This window comes from Rhinopithecus roxellana, chromosome 2 (genome assembly GCF_007565055.1).
Source record: "Rhinopithecus roxellana isolate Shanxi Qingling chromosome 2, ASM756505v1, whole genome shotgun sequence".
Classification (NCBI taxonomy): domain Eukaryota; kingdom Metazoa; phylum Chordata; class Mammalia; order Primates; family Cercopithecidae; genus Rhinopithecus; species Rhinopithecus roxellana.
In genome coordinates this window covers 164230175-164248496 of record NC_044550.1, presented here as the reverse complement: position 1 = coordinate 164248496, position 18322 = coordinate 164230175, and positions in this window count along the sequence as shown.

Sequence of the window (18322 nt, the reverse complement as noted above, 5' to 3'; positions counted from 1 at the left end):
GCCAAGTTTATATTCATGCATAGTATTGACATAACTTTTTTTCAATGGCAAAATTTTCTTCCTTGTTTTTTGGAGACTCATGCATTAAGTGCATATGTAAATTTTCAAGACATTCTTTAATTTTTGTTTAATTTATTACGTGGCATACAGTGAAGAAAGGAGCATTTATTGTAGAGTGAAATGCTAAAGGGACAACTGAAAGAAAAAGATATTAAGCATTTTTAAAGCCTCTGTTCTGAAAGGGCAGCAGGTTGACATTGATTAAAATATCACATATTGTAGAACGTGTGAAAGAAGGTTAACTGGGCCAGCAAAAATATTTTTTCTCTCAGGTGTGTAAAATCTTGGATTCTATGGTTTACATGTATCCTAGACCTACTTGGAGGCAATCTGAATGTGAATAAGACGTCATCTTTTCACTCTGAAACTGGCATTTATTTGTATAGTTCTTGTCAGAACTGCCAAGAACAGTATTGGATGATCTTGGTAGAGGGCAAGATAATCAATTTCAATTGTGCAAGAGTTTTTAAGTCTCTGCTTATATCACACTCAACAACATCACATTGTCCCAAAACAAGACCTGAGTTAGAAAGTGGGACACATTCTAAAGTTACATGACATGGATCTGGGGGTAAGAAAAATTGGACTGTTATGCTACTTTACTAAAAGATTGTTTACTTTCACCTAGCCTTTCTCTCATCTCCAGAAAGTCTTAATAATTTCAACACTTTACAAATTAATATCAACTACTATGATATTAATTCTTGATATCTGAAAATTCTCAGAAGAATCCTCTAGACACTAGTCATATAGCAAAGCAAAAAATGTTACATTGAAATGAATCCTTAGAAATCATTAATTCCTATTTGTTTATGTTACAGATGGGGAAACTGAAGACAGGAAAGATGGTTAGTGAAACAGCTGGTATTAGAAGCTAAATTTAGTTCATTTAATATTCTACTTTAATTAGGACTTTATACAGCTATGTAATGGCAGAGAGAATTAAGACCCCACATTACAGGTTGTTAGCTAAGGGATAGCGTTGCATCCTTGTGGTCAGATCACAGTACAAATGGTCTTTTTTTTAACTACATCACTGAGCTCTCCAGGGTCATGTGCTTCAGGAAATCACTTGCCTAAACAGCTCTGCTCTTTGCTAGGGAAAGGAACAAATATTTGTTAATACTTTCTATCGTCCAAACTTAATCCACAGTTTATCACAGTCATGAGATAATAAAAATTAGGTACATTCCTTCTTTCTGTTCTCTAGACAATTTTCATTACTTTCATTTATTCTTTCAATTTTTCAATGAATATCAATACCGTAAAATTTATGACAACAGATGTACACATCGGGTCTCTTTCTTCCTGCCTACTGTTGAGCAGTTTCTGATGTGTAATGCTTATCCCACAAACATTAAATGATTTATGAATGAATGAATTCAAGGCAACATAGTTTTCAATTCAGCATATGAAAAGGAATATGAGATATCATTTCATTAAGATTATAATACATAAGAAAGACAAATGTTACAAAAAAAAAAAGTTACATTGACATAGATACAATGCCACAAGATGGCAATGATAAAACCTGTGAGCTGAGGCTGGGTGCAGTGGCTCAAGCCTGTAATCCCAGCACTTTGGGAAGCCAAGGTGGGTGGATCACGAGGTCAGAAGATCGAGACCATCCTGGCTAACATGGTGAAACTCTGTCTCTACTAAAAAAAAATCCAAAAAAATTAGGTGTGGTGGTGGGCACCTGTAATCCCAGCTACTCGGGAGGCTGAGGCAGGAGAATGGAGTGAACCCAGGAGGCGGAGCTTGCAGTGAGCGCCACTACACTCCAGCCTGGGCGACAGAGTGAGACTCTGTCTCAAAAACAAAACAAAACAAACAAAAAACAAAACAAAATAAAATCCCTGGGAGTTGAGTTGGAGTTGGAGGCTGAGAGAGGGAGTTATCTGTGCTGCCTGCAAGGCTGGGTTTCCCCATCATGGACACTAGGAGAGCAAAACAAGACCATCTCCCTTTGGAGGTGGCTTCTTCATATCATCTATAAGCAAGACACGACTGGTATTATTATTATATTTCATCCTTTTAAAAATTAATTAGTTAATTTTTAACTGAAACGTTGTAATTGTACATATTTATGGGGAACAATTTGATGTTTTGATACTTATATGTGTGCACAATGAACAAATGAGTGTGTTTTGCATGTCTATCACTCCATGCATTTATCATTTCTTTATGATGAGAACATTCAACAGCATCTCTTCTAGCTATTTTAAAATATACAATACTTTTTTAAGGCAAAAATCAACTCTCCTGGGTGACGTACAGAGTAAGATTGGGATAATGTAGTAACATGAGTTGCTACCTCTGCAATGTATATTACATGTCAAGCACTAGCATAAATGCTTTCTATGAATCATAATTTAACTCTCACAATAACCCTAAGTGCTAGGTAATATTATCTTCTTCTGTTGCTGAGATACATAAGACTGAGGCGTGTGTAGGACATTCAGATAGACATAGAACCCAGCCAGAGACCCTTAGATAGATTCTACCCACTGCCCACCCCAACATATCATGGTTTTTCCTAGATCATTTTTCTCCTCCTAAATAATTCCTTTAATACATGCTGTTTCTAATATTGTTTCTTAAGAGCAATCCAGTGAAGGAAAAGGAAAATGAATGCCAATTCTATTAGCAAGGGCTTAGGAAGTTGCAAAACGTGGGTTCATATCTTGGCTTCATCACTTTCCCTGCATTCCTTTGGGTATCACTTAGGTCTTCAGTCTCTTATCTGTACAATGGGCATGACACTAACGTCTTTCAAAAGTTCTTCTAAAGATTAAATGAGATTCACAGATAAACTATCTCACAGTTTATTAGGCTAACTTATTCTCTTTCAATAATTTTATTTGCTAATTTTGCAAAGATGCATATTCATTAACATTTACTACATTCCAGACACTTTTCTAAGCATCATGCATGTATTATCTATTTAAATCTTAAAGCAAGCCTATGAAGTAATATTATCATATTCTCTATTGTATGGATGAAGAAACTAAGACTGAATCAGAAACATGTTTAATTCAGCTAATGATTTTCTTCTCCTGGATCCCACTCATTATTCCCTAACTGGGTGGTTTCTCTATTAAAAGAGCAAAGTGAGTAAAAACAAGTGCAAAGAAGATGATATGAGGCTAATTGTGATGGGTAATTTTATGTTTCAACTTAACTGGATCATAAGATGCCCAGATATCTAGGTAAACATTATTTCTGGTTTTATCTGTGTGGGAGTTTCTGGAAGAGATTCACTTTAAAGACTGAATACTAAAGAAGATACTCTCTAACCAATCTGAGCGGGTATCATCCAATTTGCTGGGGGCCCGACTATACAAAAAGGCAGAGCTAGGTTGAATTTGCTTTCTACCTTGCTCCTGGTCCTCAGGATGTCAAACACAGATTGGCAACTATACCAACTCTCTGGCTTTCAGATCTTCAAACTATACCACCGACTTTCCTAAATCTCCAGCATGTATTTGGCAGATCATGGAACTTCCCAGCTTCCATAATGCTATGACCAAATACCCTATAATAATCTCATTTTGTACATCTATATAATACACACACATGCACACACACACACATCACACACACACATATACACACATATATAAATATGCATAAACACACACACACACACACACATTTCCTACTGGTTCTGTTTCTCCGGTGTACTCTGAGTAATACACCAATCAAATAAAACATGGGAGTACCTACTGCTTACAGTATAAATATCTGCCTCCCTTCTCATCTTTTTTCTTAGCATCTTTATTGAGATTTAATTCACATTCTGTAAAAATCATCCTTTTAAAGTATAAAATTCAGTGATTTTTAGTATATTCAGAGTTGTACATCCATCATCAAAGCTAAGTTTAGAACATTTTTATAACTCCCAAAAGAAACTTCATACCTACTAGCAGTTCCTCCCTCCCTGACCCCAGCTCCTAGGAACCACTAATATACTTTGTGTCTCTATAGATTTGCCCATCCTGGATGTTTCTTGTCAACGGAATTGTACAGTTGTCGTCTTGTGTGACTGGCTTCCTTCACTCGGTATAATGTTTTCAAGATTCTTCCATCTTTTCGCATTTATCAGTACTCCATTCCTTTTTATTCCTAAATAATGTCTCATCATATGTATAAAACATATTTTGCTTATCCATTCATCAGTTGTGGTACACGTGTGTTGTTTCACATTTGAGTAATTATTAATAATGCTGGTATAAACACTTGTGTGCAAGTTTTTGTGTGAATATATGTTTTTATATCTTTTTCCCATAAACCTAGGAGTGGAATTGGGGGGTCACTCTCCTTTATTTTTGAGCAAAGGGAAAACCTATGGGGTGCTGAGGAGGAGGATAATCCATACAGTTTGTGTGGATCCATACAGTTTGTGTGGAAAAGCCTTCCATGCAAATGGCACTATTGTTTCCATTTTCTGATGAGAAAATTGCGATTCAGACACTCTAGATGACAATGGTAGTAGATATGGTCCCAGGAAACAGGATATTCTATCACCCAGTGAACATTCACACCACCCTTTCTGCTGTTGAATTGTGGAATGAGCATAGACTAACACTGAACCATATGAAACCACTGACAGTGTCATATGGGAGTACATTCGTTTCCCATTGCTGCTGCAACAAATTACTACAAATTTGCAAGTTTAAAACAGTGCATTTTAAAAAAAAAATGTACTGTTGCGGAGGTCTAAAGTCCAAAATAAGTCAACAGAGCTGATTTCCTACTGGGGACTCAAGGGGAACCCCCTTCCTTGACTTTCCCAGCTTCTTGAGGCCGCCTGCAATCCCTTCACTTGTGTCTCCTTCATTCATTCCTCTATCTCCAAAGTTAGCAGCATAGCATCTTCAGCTCGCTGTCGTTCTCTCTCTCTCTCTCTCTCTCCCTCCTCCCTCCCTCCCCCCCCCCCCCCAACCCTGCCTCCCTGTTTCTGTCCTCACAGCTCTTTTTCTGGCTTTCCTGCCTCCTTCCTATTATAATCCTTGTGATGACATTGTGAATGCCTGAATAATTTAGAACTATCATCTCATCTCAATGTCCTTAACTTAATATCTGCCAAGTCCCTTTTGACACGCAAAGTAACCTCCACAGATTCTGGGGATTATGACAGCAAGATGTGAACATCTTTATGTATGTGTGAGGGAGAGGGGGATATCATTCAGGCTACTATATGGAGAATATCACAAATTATGAGATTCTTTAGACCAGACACTATGGGGAAAATGTGTCCAGTCCACTAAAAACTTGACATATCCAACCATAGAAAATGGACTTAATTTTGATTTTATATAAAAGAAAAGCATGTCTGTTATCTTCATTTGGATAAATATGAATCACAGTGTAAATATGAAAAACAGAGTAGGTGTATGAATGGGTTTTGGGGTCAGACATTGGGGAATCAAATCCTAGCTCTTCCACTTATCAGCTGAAGTGACTTTGGCAAATTATTCAGACCAACTGTACCTTAGTTTCTTCATCCATACAATAGAGAATATGATAATATTACTTCATAGGCTTGCTTTAAGATTTAAATAGATAATATAGGCATGGTGCTTCGAAAAGTGTCTGGAATGTAGTAAATGTTAATGAATATGCATCTTTGCAAAATTAGCAAATAAAATTATCAAAAGAGAATAAGTTAGCCTAATTCCATATAAAGATTTGAAAATATGTTTCTATAGGAAAGCTTAAGTGATTTACCAGGAAAATCTGCAGCTTTGTTTCTTTGTAGAATATTGTTTTCAGGTACTGAGCTCTAAGATTTTGAGTCAAGCAGCCTGTCCTGGTTCTAAAATGTTTAAGTATTCCTAAAGCTTCTTAGTTTTATAACAGAGAGTGGGACTAGAGGACTTTATCTAATGCCATATTGTCACTTTAACTCCCTCGCATAACTCAACATAATAATCACTCTGATGGTTGACATTTATTGAGCACGTGTTCTGTGCTAGAAAATGCTCTAAACATTTCATAGGAATTAAATCATTTGATCTTCACCTAAGCCCTAAGAAGTAGATAGTATGTAATCTTCATTTTATATAGAAGGAACTAAGACCCAGGAAGCTGAAACACCTTGTCCAGTGCTGCACAAACTATTAAGAAGCAAATCAGAGAGTCTAAGCCTTATCTCCTGATCTCAAGTACACTGATGTTTCCCCTAGGTAGGCTGTGAACATGGTGGTTGAGAGCAGTCCCTGGAGCCAGGCTGCTTTGGTTCAGAGTCTGGCTCTATGATGTGTACAATACAGGTAGCTTAGGCAAATCACTTTACTTCCCTGTGCCTCATCTCTAGATTGGTGATGCAGAAGGTGGGAACCGAGGGATAATGTCTGCCTCATGGAGCCATTGTGGGGATCAATAAGACCCTATGCAACATTTCAGCACATTGCTTTGCCTCCAGCAAATGTGCAAGAAGAGTTTCAAAACTAGAATTGGTTTCTTTGGTAATAGGTTCTGCCTTTAAATATCTTCAAGAATAACAGAAAATTAATTCTAGCTGTTATGTGCAATCGTGTTTGGTCCTCCACAGCCTTTCCATGCATTTTCTTATTCACTCATTCATTCATTTGTTCATTGTCTTATGTCTTCAATAAAATGCATTGAGCCTCAGGCATGAGATAAATTCTGTCTCATAAATTCCTACAACTGAACATCTGATCCCTATAAAAGCCTTCCATGCAAATGGCACTATTGTTTCCATTTTCTGATGAGAAAATTGAGATTCAGAGACTCTAGATGACAATGGTAGTAGATATGGTCCCAGGAAACAGGATATTCTATCACCCAGTGAACATTCACACCACCCTTTCTGCTGTTGAACTGTGGAATGAGCATAGACTAAGCAAGCATAACACATGGCAAGATTTGCTTTAGGCATCTGCCAGCCATTGACCTTCGTAGGGATATTCACTCTAAGGCTCAGTTCCCTCATCTGTTAAGATAAAAACAATTGCATCTCCTTCTATGGCTGTTGTGCGAATAACAATATATTTGTATGCCTAGATGAGATTAGATGTCCAATAAATAGTTATTTCTGTGGTTATTATTTGTATTTGTTTGTTAATTCCTTTGTAAATCTTAATGTGTTCTTTCTAATGAAGCACTAATATGCCCTGTGTATAGAAAGCATCAGGGAAAACTCTTTGTATAGATATTTTTATTTTAACATAAATGATGAAAAGGTACCCTGGAACATTTTACACATATGTTACAAAACCCCTGGGAATTTTCTGGAAAAAAAAAAAAAAAAAACAAAGACTTGAATCCAAAGCAGGTGGCTAGGCAGGACATATAGTCTGTTTGAAGGGCTGGACTTCCCTCAAAAGCTCACAAACTGAGGGAAAAGTCCAAGGGAACTGTGAGAAAACAGTAATTAATGACTACAAACTCTGTGCTCCCAGTCCTCGTCTTCTGTGGAGAGCCATAAAGAGATCAATTCCACGTTTTAAATTCTTCACCTAATTCCAAACCAACAGAAGCAAAGCCCCAATAGCACAGAGCTCCAGCTATAAGTCAAGAGCAGAAGACATTTTGTGTGCATTACCTCATCTTCTATCCACAAACAACTATTGTGGGTTGAATTGTTTCTTCTAAAAATTCATATATTGAAGCTCAGTACCTCAGAAGGTGACCTTATTTGGATACAGAATCCTTGTAGATGTAATTAGGTTAAGATTAGGGCATTAGGGTGGACATTAATCCAATATGACTGGTGTCCTTTTAAAAAGAGAAATTTGGACAGACATGCCTACAGGAAGAACGTCATGTGACAGTGAAGACAGAGATCCAGATGACGCTTCTACAAGCCAAAGAATGCTAGAAATTGCCAGCAACCACCAAATCTAGGAGAAAGGCATGGAGCAAATTCTCCCTCATAGCCCATGAAGGAAGCAACCCTGCTGACAATCTGACCTTAGATTTCCAACTTCCAAAACTGCGAGACAATACATTGTCTTTATTTAAGCCACCGAGTTTATGATACTTTCTTATGACACATCTAGCAGACTAATATAATATCCCAAAGAGTGAGGTATTCCACACTTGTAAAAACTCATCATTAGAAAATCTGATTTTCTTGCCTAAGGAGCCACAGCTAGTGATTGGAGAATTTAGTGGAACAGACTTATTCCAAAGTTCATGGTGCTGAGCTATGTAGGTTACATTTTCCACTTTCTTTCTAATTTTTATGAGGAGTAAGGAGGACCCTCATAATGATTTTGTACTGCGTAGCTGAACTTCCTCAGAAACCATGTCTACTTTATGGGATGCTCATTTATGCCAAGAAAGACTATTGGCTTGCCCAGTAAGAAACAACATAACACTTCAATAATAATGACAGATATTTAAATTGTATTTCATAGCACTTACTGATGTTGGTTCAGGTTTTCACAGGAGCCCCTGTGAACAGGCATTGCTATCTCAGATGATGAACACCACAGAAGAGGCTGCGGGATTTGCCAAGTTCAAACAGTTAGCATGTGGCCACACCAGAACTGGTACCAAGAGTTCCCAGTCCACTGTGTTGTTCTCCTGTCATAAACATAAGACTTACCTGCTTCTTCTGCATCTGATACATCTGTTCCTTACCTGGAACACAGAAAAAGCCCTCGATAGTCCCATGATCCTATTAGAAAAAGCGTGGCTTTAGGAGTTGAGCTGATATGTGTTCAATTCTCAGAATTTATCAGACCCTAAGTCTATTTCACTGTAGGTTGTTGTATTACTGATATAAACTATAAAGAGTGACCCACAGAAAATTCTGCTAAATTAGTTGTATTATTTTTTTAAATACCTGGCCTAATTCTACCTCCATCATTTATTAGGGTGCCATTTTGAGCTTACTAAACCTTCCTTTGCTTACTTGTTAATTAAGGTTGTTATACAGCAATGAATGCAATAACACTTTCAAGATTTCCAGTTCTACAAATGCAAGGAATTAATTGTAAGGAATGTGAAGATATATAAATAGTTACCATAACATAGAAGGCATTAAATGACTATTTGCTTGCTGAATAAGAATGGCTATACCCTACACCACTCCCCAAATTCAAAAGAACCCAGTCATAATGGATACAAAAAGATGTTACCCAGACAGTGTTTGCAAGTGTGAGAAAAGGGAGAGAGTGAGTCCACTTGCTCTGGAAAACTAGAAATCGCAACCACTACCTTGATCAAGAAGAGCATCTCATGCCTGAGGTTTAAGTTTACCTAAAATCCAAATGTTTCATTAAAAAAAAAACCCCTCTGGGCAATTCCTTTTAAGTTAACTTTGAATTTCATTTTAAATCCCTTCGTCCCCAGGCTTAATATTATTACAAATAAAACATGTTTTAACCCATGTTTCTATAAAATATTTTTTAGAAATACATATATGGATTTGTCTCAGAGGAATTCTAATAAACATATTGAAATCTACATCAAAGCTTGGTTTGATATCTGATAACCGGGGATGCAAGGAAGACCTATCTCAAAGTTTCCCTTTGGAAATCAACCCCAAATAACCACTCAGTGTTCAAAGTCAATTCCTATTAATGCTTGTACATATGGTATTAATTCCACATTAATTCTGTCAAAAGTGATATCATAGTTAGAAGTTCCAAATGATGACATCACTAAAACAACTTGGTTTTCATGAGTGTGTGACCAGTCAGTGCCAAAATCCAATTCAATCTATTCATCTGTCTATTCTGACAAGTTCAGTTTAATTAGTTCATGGCCTCATAACGAACAAGAGACTGACTTTCTGTCCAATTTCCAGAGCCATTTCTATTCTCTTCAACTTAAGTGCCAAATGCTTACGCTGCTTTGCCCAATTTATACCTTTGCCTATAATTACTGGTCCCCAAGGTGTGATTGTCCTTTTTCATAAGAGTTTGTGCAGCTGCCAACATGAAGTTGTAAATAAATTGTAATACCGTTGCTATGAGGTGTAAAAATCCCACAGCTCATATCCAGAGCCTTGTATAATAAACTCAAGTAAACATTCCATTTCCTGCAAGTGATTGTGGTCTGTGACTAGATTTAGAAAACAGGGCAGTAAGTCATCTTTCTTTAATGAGTCGTTGAAAACAAAGTCGTATCCCATGAAACCAAAACCTGTCCTTGACAAAAACAAATAGCTTATTTGTAAAAGACCCTCGATGGGGGGAGGGGGTCAGGTTTTTCTGCAGTTTATGATCTGAGATTCATTTTTGCTATCACAAAGTGCCAAAACAATAGCAACTCCACTCTCCCAACAGCACCCACTGCCAATGAAATGCGAGAGACTGGTTTTCTAACTAGAGAGGCAAGGAGCTATTGGAGGAAAACATTAGAAAATCAAATGTAGAGCGATCAGGTTTGAGGACTCGGTCTTCTATTTACTAGCTATTTATAACCACTGTGTCTCAGTTTCTTCAGTTGTATCTTAGGGAGAATGATGCCTACCAAACAGGATTGGTGTGATCACAAAACAGGATCAGCAACAGTGCTTTCCAACAGTAGACAACATGAAAATGGTCACTTCTTCCTCCTTTATCTTTGTGATAGACAGCAAATCTGCATTTTTTGGTTTCCACTGGACCAACGCTGAGCCTACTGTGTGCCATGTGCTTCACTAAAGAGCAAGTCATACTTTTTCTTGCGTCACTGTTCTTACAACCCTTAATAATGCTATCTTTTTAAATGGCCTCATCTATGAAAGGTGATTGAAACTTCTAAAATGATACCTTTACAGACTCCAGTAACTCCTCTAATTTCATTAAGACCAGTGGAGTTTTTCTCATCTTATTTATTTTTATCAAAATTATTCAATGATTATTTTCTTAAGTTGAATTTAAGCAAATTAAAAGCTTCATGTCAGCCTTTTAGATATACCATGAGTTCAACTTCTCTTTTTCTTTGTAGGGACAAGTTCTCACAAGGTTGCCCGGGCTGCTCTTGACCTCCTGGCTTCAAGAAATCCTCCTACCTCAGCCTCCCAGAATGTTGGGGTTAGAGGGGTGAGCCACTGTGCCAGGCCTCAATTTAATATAAAGTTGCGCAATTTTACGCTTGAACCAATTAGGTCAAGAAGTAATCATTGTGTGCCCAGCAGTAGCCCAGGTCTTATCGTGGAAAATTAAATCAATCAAGATCAACAATTCATGCCTGTACATGGCAAAGACCACTAATCCTACCAAATATACATGGTTTCTCCAACATCTCCGAGCATCCTTTGCAGTTCTCTTGGCACCATTTGACTGGCTCTGGTCAATGGACCCTAATCAGAGGTGATGTGTATTACTTTCAGTTAAAGGAAGTTGAGAGTCTACATGCTTCCTTCATCTCTCTCTTCTCCAACTACAGAGAATCTGGAAAACATGTACCAGGTGATGTAATACCAGATGGAGTAGAGCAAGTTCACCTTCATAGAATTATGTGCCAGTAAGAGATTAAATATTGCAATACAATATTAATATTAAGGATGTGGGGGCTGTCTGCTACAAAGAGTCTTTTGTGTTCATGACCTGTACCTTTCTATGAGACCACACTTCAGAGTTCGCTTTGCTTTGTGTTCTAAAAAGGTTTTCCCCAGATTTCTAGCCTTTGTCAATCCCTTGGTCTAATTGGGGAAACATTCACAGTCCTCACTTGAACAGAGGTCCCTCCCACCTCCCCATTAGGTTGTGCTTGGGCTACCAATAAGTAGTTCCCATTTATAATTGCCATGAAATAGTCACTAGAAAAGTCATCTTTTTGGTGACCATAGCCTCCTCAAGTGAGCACCACTTTCACTTCTACTGGGTCTCTCCCATATCTACTGGGCACCACTGTTTGCCCATGGCCTTGATGTCTATATTAACTTCCTATGGCTGCTGTAAAAACATAACCATAAATTGGGTGGCTTAAAACAACCAGAATTTAAGTTCTCACAATTTTGGAGGGTAGAAGTCAAGGGTAGTCCAAAATCAAGGTGCCCTTGGGGCTGTGCTCCCTCTGGGGGTTCTAGAGAAGAATCCTTCCTTGCCTTTTCAGCTCTAGTAGCTACTGGAATTCCTCCACTTCCTTGCCTTCTGTCTCTGTCCTCATCCTCACATTGCCTTCTCCTTTATATGTGTTTTTGTAAAAAACTTCGTCTTTGGATTTGGGGACAATCCTGATAATTCAGGATGATGTCTTGATTTCAAGATCCTTAACATAGTTACATTTGCAAGAACCTTTGTCCAAATAAGGCAACATTCACAGGTTCCAGGAATTAGAACTTAGACATATCTTTTTGGAGACTATTTTTAGACATGGTACAATGTTCTCTGCTAATGTAACAACCAGAATTCTCCTCACATTTATGTTACCCTCTAATAGCAGGTTCTAAAGCAGAGCTGCCTTGTTCTCCAGTGTCTCAGGGTTTTAGTTACAGATGGGATGAAAAGGTTCTTTTAATTTCTTACTAGCAGCTTCCATTTCCCTAAGATTCAGAAACAGGCCATGAACAGACTGATCTGCAGAACTTCATTAGACTCTGATTGCTGTGGGTTTGCTATTGAGCCAAAATTTTCTATGGGAAGAACATTTCCTTCCCTTGAAGACACCTTAGTCCCTCATTTATGAAAATTTCTGGCCATCTCACCTAGAAGTTCCCTAGCATATCACCAAGACTTTGATTTATAAAAATATTCAAATATAGGGTCAAACCTGGACTCAAGGTACAGTTAGATATTTTGCACCTCTCAGTCCCGTAACACTCAGATCCTTGTAAACAGAGAGTTACTTATCATTCTTTTCTTACACTGAATTGCCAAGCTAGTCATGTAACATATCAAAACAAGACCACACATTAAATCATCATCAATAAGACCATCCTGAATTATGAGTAGGTCTATAACTATAATTGTAATAAATTAAAACAGAGAAAAACTCAAATCATGTCATTAAGCCTCTTATTTTATAGAAGGGAAAACGGAGATCCCCAAAAGATGTTACTTATTCAAGATCACCCAGTAATTCAATGATGACTCACAAGTAACATTTAATTTGTTGGAAATGTTCAGCGACATTGACTCCTGATTTAAAAAGCTAGATTTTAACCCTGACACTAACTGCTGGAAAATCTTCTAAGTCATATGACTTCTTTCAGCCTTAGCTTCCTCCCTTAGAAATAATACCAAAAAGGAAATCGATACCACCAGTCTGACCACCTGTGCAGCTCATGTAACATAGTATGGGTAAAAAATATCTTGTAAATATTTTCTTACATGCCTAGCTAGAATGAGCTCCTTGAGAACAGACAGCATGACTTGCCCCTGGTCCAACCTATAGCTCAGTAACTGACATATGAATGGTGTTCAGGGAATGCTGAGCCGATGATCACATTAATCAATTAATTAATGAAAGCAGAAAGTGTTATTAACCTCAAATAAAGTGAGAATGTATAGAAATAGCAATTAAGAGCACAGGCTTTGGAACATGACTTCCTGGGTTCAAATCCTAGCTCCAACACTCACGATCTATGACACATAGGACAATTTAACCTGTTGGTGTCTCAGTTTTTCTTCTCTAAAGGGGAAAGAATACAGGTACTCACCACACAGAGTTAAGATGACAATCAAATGATACAAAGTCTGACACAAAGAGACTATCAATATATTTTTTATACCTTTAATGTCTATACTTTTTCTGAAATACGTTCTTGTCTAGCTTCCCTTTGTTTGTGTTTTCAATTTGATTCTGGCACTGCCATTATCATGAGTTTCCATATGTTTTATCTCTTTTCAAATTATTGAAGAGAGTGAAGATCATATAAGTCTTTGTATTAACTTATGAATGCTCACAGTAACCAAAGGCACACAGAAAGCCAAGGATAATACATCAGATTACATCATGTTGCATCAAAGCAGTGCTCTGATACTGCAGAAAACTTCAGCTTTGAAAGAAGATGGCCAAAGTATCAGGCATATCACAAACGAGATTTTCGTAAACCCACCCAGGAGTCATATGATTTAACCTGTGGTTCTCACTTGGCCCTCTTTAGGAACAGCATTGTCTATTTTATCGGCCCTGAATGCTAATAATACCTTCATTTTACTGGCAGCAAAGTGCTATATGTTTATAACCTAAAGCTACTACTATGACTGGAGAGGGTGACTCATACCTCCCCACCTTTCTCTTGCTTGCCCCTTTCCTAGCATGTTCTGCACCCACATCTTCATCCATCTAACTTAGACATACCTTCAAAACTCAACACAGGTTCCCTGTCACTTCAAAAAAGTCTTCTCTAGTCATGTCTCCACCACACACTCAGTTATAGTATCCCTAAAGAAAGAAGCCAAGTCTTACGCATGCTTGTGTCTGCAGTCAAATATCACAGTGTTGCTATGTTGCAGGCACTCAGAAATGTCTTATAGAATAAAACACAGACCCACAAAAACAAGACTTTCAGTTAGCCTTGATTGGCTGTTTTAAGAAGTCCCTATTATTATTATTATTATTAAGACAGAGTCTCACTCTGTCACCCAGGCTGGAGTACAGCGGTGCAATCTTGGCTCACTGCAACTTCCGCCTCCCGGGTTCAAGCAATTCTCTGCCTCAGTCTCCTGAGTAGCTGGGATTACAGGCGCCCACCACCAAGCCCAGCTAATTTTTGTATTTTTAGTAGAGACGGTGTTTTGCCATCTTGGCCAGGCTGGTCTTGAACTTCTGGCCTCGTGATCCACCCACCTTGGCCTCTCAAAGGTGCTGGGATTAGAGTTGTGAGCCACCGTGCCCGGTCTGAGGTCCCAAATTTTTTTAAAGAAAAATACATAAGAACTTGAAATTTTTTTAAAAAATCTTTATTTGGGCAAGATAGGTGTATCAGTCCATTTTCACACCACTATAAAGAACTGCCTGAGACTGTAATTTATAAAGGAAAGAGGTTTAATTGACTCACAGTTCAGCATAGCTGGGAGGCCTCAGGAAACTTACAATCATGGCGGAAGGTGAAGGGGAAGCAAGGCACCTTCTTCACAAGGTGGCAGGAAGGATAATGAACGCAGGAGGAACTATCACTTTTCACATCTCCTGAGAACTCACTATCACGAGAACAGCATGGGGCAAACCGCCTCCATGATTCAATTACCTCCACCTGGTCTCTCCCTTGACATGTGGGGATTATGGGGATTATAATTCAAGATGAGATTTTGGTTTGGGACACAACTAAACCATATCAGTGGTGGAGCAGGAGATCCCAGCCTTTGACGCCCATAAGGAAGATCTCAGGAACCCAGTTAAGAAGCTGTAGTAACACAGTAGAGCCAAACACCCCAGGGTAACCACACAAAAAATGATAGAAAGTAAAGTTTAGTTTTGCCTGCATCATTCAGTCCCCCAGGTCAGAGCTACTCAGCAGTAAGAGACAACTCCCCTGCCCTTGATTTCTCCTGGTAGGGAGAAGGAGAGCAGGGTGAACAATCAGTTTTCCCAGCTTTTCAGGAACTGCCCAAGGTTCTCCTTCTGTTTCATGTCACGCAGAACACCAAGACTAACGGCATAGCTGAGGTGTCTGGAGAAAGGTTGGAACAAAGAAGAAGGGAGGGAGCTGACACTATCAACCAGTGGTGGAAACCACAGTAGTCTCCAACAACCTGCTCTACAGAGGACCCCTGAAACCTTTTCTGTCTCCAACAGTCTGTGCAACCACAGTGGACCCCCTACAGCTTTTACTGTTGATGATCCCACAGTGTTTTCAGCCATGGACACCAGTAGCCTGCTCCACAGAGGACCCTAGCAGCATTCTCACTGAGGAAACCAGCAGCCAGCACACTTACCATGGACTCCCCACAATCTCACTGCTAAGACTCCCACAGTTTTTCATCTTCACAGACTCCAGTTGCCTGAGCCACCACCCACTCTCCCTCTTCCTACTAGAGTCATCCTAGCTGTCACCAAAAATGATGGCCCACCCCAGGAGTGAGCTCAGTCATTGTGAACATGCTTGCAGATGGCTCAAACCCCAGCCACCGGCTCCAACACCCACTGCTGCGTGTACACAGGTAGCTGACCCCACAGCCATGGGCATGCATGCAGTTAACTGCAACCCCTGTTGCCAGCTCCCACTGCCTCACATCAGTGACATCAAAAACGTAAAATGCTGGAAAGGAGGAACAAGTAGTTGAAGTGCAGTTTTTGTATGTAATTGGAGCTAAAGTTGTTATCAGCTTTAAATAGACTGTTATGTCTATAAAATATTTTATATAAACCTCATGATAACCACAAAGCAAAAGTTTATAATAGATAAACAAAAGATAAAGAAATCAAAGCATGTCACTACAGAAAATTATCAAATCACAAAAGACAACAGTAAGACAGGAAGAAAGAAACAAAGGATCTATAAAACAGTGACAGAATACATTAACAGAATGGCAATAAGTCCTTGCCCATCAATAGTTCCTTTAAATGCAAGCAGACTAAATTATTAAACAAAAGACATAGAGTGTCTGAATGAATACAAGAAATAAACAAGACCCAACTTCATTCTGCCTGCATGAGGACACACATTAACTGAAAGTGGAGGAATGGAAAAAGATGTATCACTAAAATAAAAAACAAAAAATAACAGCAATAACTGTGCTCATATTACATAAAATAGACTTTAAGTCAAAAGCTGTAACAACTAAAAAAGAAGTTTATTATGTAATGATAAAGGGGCCAATTAATCAAGAGGCTATAACAATTGTATTTCTATTCACCCAATATCAGAGCACTTAATATAAATGTAAAGGAAGCATCAACAGATTGGAAGAGAGCAATATACAACAATACAATGATAGTAGGGACTTCAATACTACATTTTCAGCAATGAATAGATCATTCAGAGTATCAAATAGAATCAGTGGAATTGAAAAACCTATAGACCAAACGGACCTAAGCAATACATATAGAACACTCAATCTGAGAACAGCAAGCTTCACATTTTTCTCAAACATACACAAAACATTCTCCAGAATAGAGCATATGTTTGGCCACAAAACAAGCATTAATAAATTTTAAAAGATTATTACTATATCAAGCATCTTTTCTGACCACAGTGGTATGAAACTATAAATCAATAACAAGGGGAAAACTCAAAAATTCACAAATGCATGAAAATTAAACAACATCTTTCCAAACAATCAGTGGGTCAAACAATAAAATCAAAAGGGAAATAAAAAAGCTTTAGACAAATAAAAATGAAAACGCAACATACCAAAACTCATAAGATGCAGCAAAAACAGTTACAAGAAGTTTTAACAATAAACGTCTACAGTTTTTAAGAACAAATATCCCAAATAAGCAAGCTAACTTTATACCTCAAAGAACTAGGAAAAGAAGACCAAATTAAGCTGAATCTTAATAGAAGGAAGGAAATAATAAAGTTATAAAGATCATAGCAGAAATAAATCAAATAGTGTCTAAAAAAATAAAAAAAGATCATTAAAGCTAAGTTGGTTTTTTGAAAAGAAACAAAATTGACAAGTCTTTAGCTACTCTAAAAAAAGATAGGAGACCCAAATAAAATCAGAAATGAAAGAGGAGGCATTGCAACTGATGTCACAGAAGTACAAAGGGTTATAAGAGACTACTATGAACAGTTAGACACGAATTAGTTGGATAACCTAGAAGAAATAGATACATTCCTAAAAACAGAAAACCTTTGAAGACTAAATTATGAACAAATAAACAATTGGAACAGATCAATAATGAATAAGGAGATTCAATCAGGAATCCAAAATATCCCAATAAAGAAAGTTCCAGTACCAGATTACTTCACTGAAAAATTCTACCAAACAGGTAAAGAATAATTTGTATCAATCATTCTTTAACTCCTCCAAAAAAAATGAAGAAGAAGAAACACTTCCAAACTCATTTGACAAAGCCCGTATTACACACTGATCCAAAACCACCAGACAAGGATGATACACGAAAATGAAATTACAGGCCAATATCCCTGGTGAAGACAGATGTAAAAATTCTCAACAAAATACTAGCAAATCAAATTCAATAGCACATTAAAAGGATTATACACCATAATAAGTGGAATTTTTCTGGGATACAAAGATGGCTCAACGTATGCAAATCAATAAATATAATACAACATATTAACAAAATAAAGGATAAAAATCATATGATCATCTCAATAGATACAAAAAATTGACACAATTTAACATCCTTTCATGACAAAAAATTCTAAATATATATATATATACAGAAGAAATTTCTATTCACCCAATATCAGAGCACTTATGGAAGAGAGCAATAT